General features: G+C 37.4%; 2 long non-coding RNA genes across 2 annotated transcripts; one reads left to right on the top strand and one right to left on the bottom strand.

Annotated features, from left to right (window-relative positions):
• Nucleotides 1–2,620: 2,620 nt before the first annotated feature.
• Nucleotides 2,621–6,543, bottom strand: LOC138029648 (uncharacterized). Its single transcript, XR_011127904.1, has 4 exons — nucleotides 6,251–6,543; nucleotides 5,990–6,080; nucleotides 4,829–4,914; nucleotides 2,621–3,198 (listed from the first exon to the last, which is right to left on the bottom strand). It is a non-coding gene; the product is annotated as an uncharacterized lncRNA (long non-coding RNA).
• A 2-nt stretch (nucleotides 6,544–6,545) lies between these two features.
• On the top strand, nucleotides 6,546–8,830 carry LOC138029649 (uncharacterized). Its single transcript, XR_011127905.1, has 2 exons — nucleotides 6,546–6,785; nucleotides 8,402–8,830. It is a non-coding gene; the product is annotated as an uncharacterized lncRNA (long non-coding RNA).
• The last annotated feature ends 1,136 nt before the right edge of the window (nucleotides 8,831–9,966 follow it).

Below are 9,966 nucleotides of genomic sequence, written 5' to 3'. Positions count from 1 at the left end.
TTTTCTTGGAGTAGGTTATAGCTAAGGCACGAATTTCCATTTTAATCATTTCCCAAAGTAATCGTTTATTTTCAAGATCCTTATATTTTTCTAAAATTTCTGGGTATGTCCTGTTAACAAGTTGAACGAAGTTTTCATCCTCCAACAGCTGGTTATTAAATTTCCAGGACCCTGGGCCCCTTTTGAAATTACCATGAATTTCTAGAGATAAAAAAGTTGCCTTGTGATCAGGGGCAATAGACACACGAATTTCCGCCTTTTTCACATGAGCAGTCATAGAATTGGAAATCAAAAAATAATCAATTCTTGATTTCATCTTTAAGCTTTTTGACTCGTAAGTAAAGGCTCTAGTACTCGGATGGAATTTACGATAAATATCATTTAGGCCAAATTCCTTCATAAGGTGGATGATCGAGTTCCTATATTCTGTTTCACTCCAAGGGAAGCCGCCTGCTTTATCTTTTGGCGTTAAAGTGCAATTCCAGTCCCCTGTGATTATTAATTTCGTAATATCTGTTTTAGCTATAAGATCAGGTACAAGGTTTTTAATAAAAGACAATTTTTCATTATGCTGATTTGGCGCATAGATATTGACCACAAAGAGTTCTTCGTCTCCCACTTTAAGTTAAGCTATAATGTATCTACCATTTGGATCACTGGAAATAATATGAAGGCTGAGATGAGCGTTAGATTTCAGAAGGATACATACACCCCTAGAGTGTTCCGACCCATGAGCAAATAAAGTTTGTCCTCCCCATTCCTCAGACCAGATATTCTCATCCTTTTCCTGAGAAAAAGTTTCCTGAAGACAATATAGCGTCGCCTTTTGGTTCTTTAAATATGAGAAGATTCCTCTCCGTTTGATTTGATTACGCAAATCCCTAACATTAAGACTAATTATTTTCAAAAGACTAGACATACCAACCTACACGAAAAAAAGAACAACAGCACAGCAACAATAATAAGCTAGAATTAACGGCTAGAAGACTAAAAACAAGTAAAGTTAATTACAAACAAGCTACGCTTCAAAAAATAAATAATGTAACACAATAGAAAACTAGTAACACTATATCGACAACAATCACACCGGTATAAAATAGTTCTTTCTCCTGGGATTAAACAGTTCAACCAACAATCAAATGCAAATTTCTAACCCAAGATCGTAATCGAGAGAGAGAGAAAAAAAACATGACTAGATAGTTGAGATACACAAAGGAAAAAAAAAAAGCAATATAGTTGAACCAATATCTTGCAGGCAGGAAAGACTTAACGAAATGAATAATATAAATATTATACATACTTGAGATCTAAAGCTTATCAAGATCTTTAAGATGTTGATTTCGGTGCTTGAGGGATCGGTTTTGACGTAAATCTTGCCGTCCAGAGTCCAAACTCGCCAATCTTCGTGAAGACGCTTCTTATCTCGCACTTTCTTGAATAAACTTGCCCTTTGAGCCGTCAGATTTTCGTTTATGTACACTCTTTCTGTGCCTCGCAAAGACTCCCGAACGTTTGCTCTGCGCAGCTTACGACGATTGTGATACATTCTTTCTTTACTATAATAATTGGAAAATCTAACAATTATTGGCCTAGGTTGGATGTTACCTTTTTTCACGCGGTGGGAAATATTATAATATTATACGTAGGAAAAATGAAAGAAAGGAACAGTGGAGGGAAAAGGTTATGCACGGACAATTTGTACGACAGACGGAAGAAATATTAGGGAATGAATGCTGGTTTTGGTTAAAGAAAGGAAGTGTAAAAAGGGAGACTGAGAGTCTTATTATGGCAGCACAAGAACAGGCGCTTGCAACGAATTACTTTTCATAAGCTTTCGAGCTTTCCTGAGCTCTTGGTCACATGACTGGTGTCGCTTTCACGGCGCGCTACTATTGATGATCTTGTGCTATTCTTACGCGACCAAATATTTTCATTCCATGTCCCTCAGCCTTTTCAGGTTGTGGAAATATCAATCTTTGGCAGAGACTATGATAAACTGGTAAAATTGCAGTTTATAACAAGCAGACTTGACTGACTACAAAAAATAGCCACAAAACTGTAGTACCATTTGACAAAAATTCACCAACAAGGAAGCCAAAATTTTCACTCTGCCATACTGATAAATTCAGATCAAATTGAGAGGTAGAAGAATTAACTAGATCATTGAGGGTGCAGAAATTTTACACCCTGACCTGTTAATAAATTCGGGCGGTACACTGAATTAACCGAACCAGTGAGGGTGCAAAAATTCTGCGTCCTGAACTCCAAAACGTGGGTAGTGAGCAAAAGTCATGCACTTTGCTTAGTGATGAACAGCCTGAGTCAGATCATACAATAGCTCAAATCGTGATCAATGGATGACCCTGCCGAAAGGTTTAAGTATTAACGCCAGTAACAGGTTGTCCAAGTTGTCCCTGTTCAATAATAATGCACCAACCTGAAGTTCATCCATGGTCTGCAATGGGCATATTTACTAAACTACGACAATGATTTCGTTTCGCGATTTCGTTGATGTAGAGCATATTTTACGAGTTTGTCGATGAGAATTTTTCAACTAGCATCAGTGGTTCACTCTTAGTATAGCTGTCAAAAATTGTTTCTTTTTCTTAATACACAACAGTTAAAAAACTGCCTAAAATTGCTTTGTTTTAAACACCATTATCAGTACGCTATGAACATAACCTTAATTTAAACAATCACGAGACGAATCTATTTCAATCTAGCTCTTTCTTCTATTTCTTCTTTAAAATGCAGAAAAGTTAACCCTTGCGCAATTAATGCATCCACACCCGCAAACTGAGGGTATCGTCATTTGCTGTTTCAACATCGGAAGTGCTTATGTACTGCTTTATGTCACTATTTTTATAACCTTGAATAGAATTTTAACAATCTCAATAATCACATATAGGTATGTTCTATTTTCTTCCAATTCTTCTACAGACGATAAACCACAGTGGTTCCTCTCAGCCAACGATGCCTTAATCATTCGTGAGCTGCGTGATCGCAGGCGACAAATGTTCAGCTTTAGATCTTTTTTATCAACTATGATAAGATTTTTTTCCTCTAAAAAATCGGTCAATTTAGCTCAAGATTCAAAACGGAACTTTTTATCTTCTTTGATAGTGCAATCCAGGGGTCTAAGTTGATAAAGCAACATTCTCTTTCCAGTCAGTGAAGGTTTTCTCATCACATTGCAACCTAGCAAGCAAATATATAGTAACAATTATGTGGTGGACAAAAACCGGAATGAAAGAGGATATTTTAAGAAACAGCACAACACTTTTTAAATTTAAAAACATGTTTCGACAGAAACTTCTGCCATCTTCAGTTTAAATTACAAAGTACAGAGTGTGAACCAAAATGCTAATTAGCTGTAAGGACACATGAGAATGTAAAAGATTACAAAGAAAAGAAAGTTTTAAATTAACATGATAAAGTTGATGATTAAGTGTAGGTTTCTCCCATTGAATGTGAATGGCTTCTTTTATCTTAAGCTGGAAGGTGGTAGAAGCGTGATCTAGTATGCTAAAACAATCATTAGAGCACAAAGTGCGGCAATGCTCAGAATTCTTTAGATGTTTGAAGACGTGCGAGGTCCTATCACTGAAAGGGTTTTCACGAGGACATCACGAAGCTTACCAAAATCCTTCAGAAAAATCTTTTTCCAGTCCATCTAGTTGAAAATAATATAATCGCCACCTCACACGTACTCGCCATGGCTGTAATCCCTCGGCTTCCGTCTCTGACACTATACGTACCTTTTACTTTAAATTATCTTATATTGGTCCTTTTTCTTTTACCACGCAGAAAAAGGTTCGCCTTTTGCTAAGCGTTTTTGTAATAATATTGATATTAAGTTAGTTTTCTCATCATTTAAAATCGGCAACATGTTCAGTGTGAAGGATCCTGTCCCTAGTGGGCTCCGTGCGGGTGTGGTATACAAGTTTTTGTGTGCGGGCTGTAGTGCCTGCTATGTCGGCGAAACTACCCGGCATTTTTCCACGCGCGTACGTGAGCACACTTTCAGTGATAGGACCTCGCACGTCTTCAAACATCTACAGAATTCTGAGCATTGCCGCACTTTGTGCTCTAATGATTGTTTTACGCTTATACCACCTTCCAGCTTAAGATAAAAGAAGCCATTTACATTCAATGGGAGAAACCTACACTTAATCATCAACTTTATCATGTTAATTTAAAACTTTCTTTGTAATCTTTTACATTGTCATGTGTCCTTACAGCTAATTAGCATTTTGGTTCACACTATATATTCAACTCTGTACTTTGTAATTTAAACTGAAGATGGCAGAAGTTTCTGTCGAAACATGTTTTTAAATTTAAAAAGTGTTGTGTTGTTTCTTAAAATATCGTTATCCCTGCTACTATCCAGACCTTTTGGCAATGAAAGAGGACAACATTACTGTACTGTGTAATTTTTTCCGGTGTCAAAATCATTATGACCAAGGAACCCGCCGCGGATCACGAAACCAGTCAAGACTCACCGTCACGAAAATAAATATATTTCAATTCGTCTGTATCATCAGCTCACAAGGTTATTGTTTCACTTTCATCAGATTACGTTTTCAAAGAGGTCTCGGGGGAAGGGTTCATGTCTGATGCGGCCCCCGTATTTAAAATACTTAAAGTTAAATTCCTTGTGCGCATTTTCCCCTTACTGGTCGTACGTTTCACGAAAAAAATAAACATGCAGTTTTTGGGTATGATCATGTATTTGCCAAAACCCGAATACAATACTAGGAGTGTCTCTGACAAGATTACCCCTTCAGCAATCAAAGATGTTTGCTCAAAATTAGAAAGATCATCGTACCTCTTAAAGAACTTGAAGAGGTGGGCGTAGATAGTTCAATTAAATCAGTTTTTGTTGGAGAAAAACCGAGAAAAAACTCCGTGCTTCTGCAAAAAACAATAATAACGATTAAAACAACGAAAATTTAGAAAACACTTTATTTTCAATTTAATTCATCACATTGATAAGTTGTTTTGTTTTGATAGAATTTCTTTACTACTGTCAAAATGCTTTCGTGACCATTAGTCAAACTCTGCATCGCGTGAATATAAATTTACGCTGAGTTGACCTCATTATTGACCCGCTCTGTCGCCTCTGCTTCAATTTGCACACGTGCTGTCCACATGTGGATGAGTCACATGTTTTTGCGTTTGATTCCACGAGCAGATGTGGGTTTTTGCAGATAATTTTGAAATATTCAATTTACAGCTTCGCTTGACATTTTTTCCTTTACGTCCCCTGACCCTCCACAGAAACATCGACTCTCCATGTATATAAATTGAGGTTTCCTGTAGGTCAAAAACTATTAAATAAGCAAGCGGCGCTATCCGCTACACAGTTTTCATGTCTACTAACTGTCAAAGTGCTTAATTTTCAAAAAAGCCATAGAAACGTAAAAAGCCATTAGAAACGTAAAGAGTGTTGGGTTTCCAACGCTGATTTCTTGCGCGTTTTCTATCATAACTTGTGTATCTTCTTTCCAAATTAATCCTGCATGTATATTATAGAAGAGCGTGACGATTATTTGGAGGTGTTTGATTCAAGCAAATCTCCAGAACTTCATGAGGCTACAGGAGAGATTGACTAGAGTTCCCGAAAGGGGTTTGACTGATGGGTAATATCCCTCAAAAATGATTATAAAGATATATATGCCTTTTATAGCCTTGCTTTGCACAAGGCTCTTTCTTCGCGGCCTTCATCTCAAATGACTCGATTAAAAAAAAAACGATTTTCCGCTGATTTCTTTTTTTTCAGATTTTATTTAGAAACAAAAAGAGAGAAAACATTCATTGATTAAGGCAATGAGTATGATTGCGTCACAACAGATGCTTCAGTACTCGGACGCAAAAGGAATGAAAGAAAATGAACGAAAGGCATTCACTGTTCTTGCGCTTTGGAAAGTATTATTGTATTTTAAATACGATTAAGGTCTAAATGAATATTAAGAAACAACCGACTTACCACCGCTTATGGTCAGCACTGGACTTCCCTTTTCTTCATTGTCCTTTATGCATGTTGTCAACGCTGGAAACATCCTATTTCTTCAGTTCACCTTCAAATTCCATTTAGAGACAGAGAGAAATAATTAAAGCAATATGCAATAACGCCACGTGCAAATGGCGCAATAACAAATACCTGGACCCTGACACACACACGCACACACACAAAAAAAAGAAAAATGAAAACTTTACGCACAAAGATCATGAACGTACAAGTTCTTACCAATAGTTTAGTGAGAATCGGTCGCTTCTTACAACTCCCGCTCACTCGCCATTTTAAAATTTGATTCCATGATCTCAGTGATCTTCTCTGATCTCAGCTCGGTAACGCACAATTGGCGTACTTTGGAAGAGTTGATCCTCCCTGGGTTTTTTTAGCAGCAAAAAAACGAGATTTCGCTTAACTCTACAGATGCATCCATTTCATGTTAAGATAGGAACGTGCCACCTTTGAATCCACCTTATCAAATGATTGATACAAACTGCAAACGGAAATCGGATTCGTTGTACGATTTAAAAAATTGTAACCTTTCGATTGCGTGCCTGGATTGCGTGTATCAAAATCACGCGACGCGACCTTTGTTCGTTCACTCTTCTCAGAAAGCCTTTTAATACTATCTGTTCAGAATCCTGATTTATGATGTCGACATTAATGTCGACATCAAAGGAAGGGCGAAAGTCTACAAAAATTCGGCGCCACTATGAAAAAGGACGGTTCAGAATCTCGATAAGTTCTGCATATGAAGATATTAATGAAGGTGAGTTTATTACAATGGTCTTCTAATAGGCCTTATCACGGTTTTTAAAGCCATCTTGACGGATAGGCAAAGCGGTCAGAAATTACAGTGTTTGTATGGGAATCCGATTGCAAATTTGAATTTTTCACAATTTCCGAATCGCAACGTTAAAATACTAGGTAGAAGATTGTATTCACCAAGTTTGAAGGATGTAGCTTGGCTAGAAGACGCTCAGTTAATTTTTTGAATTTTCCACATATTTGTCTGTAAATTTGGCTGGGTAGACAAACGTCTAGACGCGGTTCGCGGGACAAAAATTTAAAGACAAATGTATGGAAAATTAAAAAAAAAATAGCTCAGCGACCTATAGGAAAGCTACATCCTTCAAACTTGCTGAATACAATCTTCTACCTTGTATTTTAACGTTGCGATTCAGAAATTGTGAAAAATTCAATTTTGGAAGAAGTTATTTGCTATCGGATTCCCAGTACAAACACTGTAATTTCTGACAGCTTTGCCAAGATGGCGTCGAAAACCGTGATAAGGCCTATTCATTTAGTATTGTACGACGCTACATGAGGTCTTCTAGTATTAAGCTAGCTGTATTTGTGTAATTCTTTTACATGGGGTATTTCTAGCACTGATCTCGTAACGAATGTTTTATTTTGTTGAAGACAAAATATAAGTCCTCCGCATGAAGCAGTTGTCAAGGAACAAAAAGTTAGTAATACGTCAACTTTATTTATTTTTTGCTCTAAGAAGGACCTCAAATTCATTCATCTTCAGAGCCCATTAGATATGATAACTTGCAGTTACGGTAATGTTAACAGTTTTTAGTTTAAGAGGTGTTAACTCCCTCTCTCAGGTTGTACTAAATAATACTTACTGATCCAGTTGAACACAGTGTTGTTCAGTGTCTGTTATCAAATTCGGAGAACACGAACACTGACAGTGAGCGGTCAATTTAAATTGAACTATTAAAATTACGCCGCATCTTTTGGTGTAAATCTATGTAAGACTAATGCAATGCTGTCGCCAAAAGTCTTTAATTAATTTAACAAATTTAATAGTCAGTGAATAGTGACGGCTTTGCTGATTGCATGATGTTGTGGAAAGCAGTCTACCGAACTGGCAAACGCAATCCGGACGATCCTGGATCAATTAAAGAAATCCAGACGGATAAAGAAGAATTCACATGTAGCAATGTAGAGGAAAAGTGATACGTTCTTTCCCATCAAACCCAGTTACTTCCCAGATGGAGTAGTTTCTTGCCTATCGGGCGAAGGTAAAATTTGGGAGAACACAAGTAGTGAGATATTGATATGCTGACTACCTATCTCCTATATTAAAATTCGATATTCGGTGTCACAGTGGCTATATGGCCGGTAAAGGTCAAGTTGTTAAAAACACTAAATGACCGGCAGTCAGTCAAACTTTTTCAAGTTATGGATTAGGCCTAAAAAGCACTCGGGTTAGCCTTAAGTTACTAGCATTCGCCTGAAAGGCGCTTTGGTTACCTCTGTAGTTATCGAAACACTACAAGTGACTCCTGTCATCGCCAAAGCTACAATGTGAACTTTTCTGTTAAGTGTTTTTTCAAAGTAAGAAATTAAAAGAAGTGTATTTTTTCTTCACAGAAAATTCATTTTGCCTGCTCTGGAGAAGGGAAGGACAGCTATACTTGTTCGCTGGGCAAAGGATACAACACACCGGGTTACTTTAATAGTAGCCGAAAACAATGTTCTCCTAGCGTGATAGTCGCTGTGCAGAATTTTTGCGTAGTAAACTTAGACAGAACTCGCTAAGCAAGATATTCACTACGCAAAATTTTTGCGTAGTGAGTTACATGCTGTCAATGCACCAACTCAGCAGATAGTTAGCACGCAGAATTTTTGCGTAGTGAACATACTTAGTCTATGCCAACACATCGGTGTATGGCTTGCCTCAGCCCAAGCTTGTATCAGCACCCAGATTTGATGCATTCTCCGCTGATGTTTAACTTTACTTAAATAACACTAACTTCTTGAATGAATTGTTGAAATAAACGTTTTTCTAACTGAAACAAATAATTTTAAGTAAAGATTTGTAGTTTTAATCTGACTCCAGTTAACACTTCGACCGATTACCCACGTTTTCAAAGAAAAATGCCTACTTTGGAAAAACACATTTTAGTTTGGAACACGTTAGGTATGGAATTTTCCTGATTGTTTTTATCTTAGACAACCATGATGTTTCGAGTGGGTAAATGAAGAAGAATCTGTCATGTACGCTTTAAAGCACCCATACACTGTTCTTGAAGAGTAGGGGAAGCCACGGTGTTGTGGTCTGTCGTACTTTCACATGCATGCGTGGGTGCTGACGTCCGATCTCACCCCAGAGAAAGTTGTAAACCGCCACGAGACTCTCTTTGATAGATGTTCGGTAAATAAGATTCCCATCAGGGGAAAGGTTGTTTGGGTTGATACCACGGACTGCTGATTCTGAAGAAACGATGAATGAATTAATCTGGCATCCTTGTATATTTGGGCGTTTTTTGGTGAGTCAGGAACTGCCAGTACGTAGTTTTCCCGGACGGGCACTATATGATGGCATGATCGGGCACTTAGCAGACGGGCAAATTGACACCTAATAAGGGCATGAACACGCAGGAATCGCATTCGTTCCAAGCAAAATGTTTCGACAAAAGCAGTCTTAGACGGAAATTGACAGAGGCAAAAAAGGATGCTTTAGTCGAAAATACTACCCCAGCGAACAGCATGGAGATTTTAATAAAACAATTATTCTACTTGGGCTTGCTGGATATAAAGTAATTATACGATCTAACAATTTGACCTTCTTACGAAAAAGAAAAAAAGCCGGCTGAGTCAAAATTTAGGCTAAAATATATTAAAAAATTTTTATTGAATAGTTTATTAACTGTGTTTTAAGTTAGCAGTGAATCCAGGAGTGGCTTAATCTGGGTCATTCACGGCAAAGCATTCACGAATTACGTGTTGTCTCACATGTTACCCAATATTGTACTCCAACAAATGAATGATCTATACGAATTTCACCGGAAACAAACACATTTAGTAAATTCTTAAGGGCACTTGACGTTAAGTGCCGGGGCTTTTACACTCCTTTTTTAGAAGTGCTTTTTTACGTTAACATTCAGACTGAGAATAACCAAAACTTTAAAAACATAACGAAAACATACCCGAGC

This window comes from Montipora capricornis, chromosome 13 (genome assembly GCF_036669925.1).
Source record: "Montipora capricornis isolate CH-2021 chromosome 13, ASM3666992v2, whole genome shotgun sequence".
Classification (NCBI taxonomy): Eukaryota; Metazoa; Cnidaria; class Anthozoa; order Scleractinia; family Acroporidae; genus Montipora; species Montipora capricornis.
Note: the sequence above shows the minus strand (reverse complement) of the source record. Positions and strands in the feature narration are given on the sequence as shown.